This window comes from Myotis brandtii, unplaced genomic scaffold, assembly GCF_000412655.1.
Source record: "Myotis brandtii unplaced genomic scaffold, ASM41265v1 scaffold1408, whole genome shotgun sequence".
NCBI lineage: Eukaryota > Metazoa > Chordata > Mammalia > Chiroptera > Vespertilionidae > Myotis > Myotis brandtii.
This window is the reverse complement of record NW_005355029.1, coordinates 740290-740929: the sequence shown is the minus strand read 5'-3', so window position 1 is coordinate 740929 and position 640 is coordinate 740290. Positions and strand designations below refer to the sequence as shown.

Below are 640 nucleotides of genomic sequence, written 5' to 3'. Positions count from 1 at the left end.
TGCCCCAATTGGTCGAACCTTAACTCCCCTGGACGCTGGGGCCATGGCCTGGCTTTGGTCTCTGCTGGGTGACCTCAGGCAAGTCACCGAGCCTCTCTGTGCCTCATCCGTGAGAGGTGGGCATCGATAGCGTGGGGTGTGAGCACCGACTCAGTGGGTGTTTGGGGAGGTGCCTGGGGATCAGGGTGGGGGGTGGCCGAGTTCTGTCCCTCATCGCATGTCGCTGCCCCTGCCCTGGAGCCCCCCATGTCCACCTGAGGTCCCATCCCGGGACATGCCAGGCCTCTGAGCTGTGCCCTCGGTCCAGGGCTGGGCTTGGCTGTGCCGGCCAGCAGGGCCCAGGGCCCGGTGCTGGCTGGCCCTGCCCTCCTGAGGCTGCGGCGACCACATTCCTTCGCCGGCAAACCGCACACGCACCTCGGTTTCCCCCCTCGGGCAGGCTGACCCCGAGGCCCCCAGCCCTGCCTCCCGGGTCTGAGCTGCTTTGCATCGTCACCTTCTAGGGACTTCGACGCACTCAGGAAGGAGAACGTTTACGAGAACAACCAGCTGGTGAGTCCCTGTCCTGCCGCTCCCGCCGGTCCCGGGCGTGTGGAGGGAGGCTGTCCCTGTCGAGCTGTGCATCTGCCCATCCCGTGAC

The 640-nt window shown here is 66.7% G+C and overlaps 1 protein-coding gene across 1 annotated transcript in view; it reads left to right on the top strand.

Moving 5' to 3' along the window:
• The first annotated feature begins 443 nt into the window (after window positions 1-443).
• MICALL2 (MICAL-like 2) overlaps window positions 444-640 on the top strand; it is a 41178-nt gene continuing 40981 nt past the window's right edge. The window contains exon 1 of the mRNA XM_014535273.1: window positions 444-552. The gene's annotated coding sequence lies outside the window, so the exon portion shown is untranslated. The remainder of the gene's footprint in view (window positions 553-640) is intronic.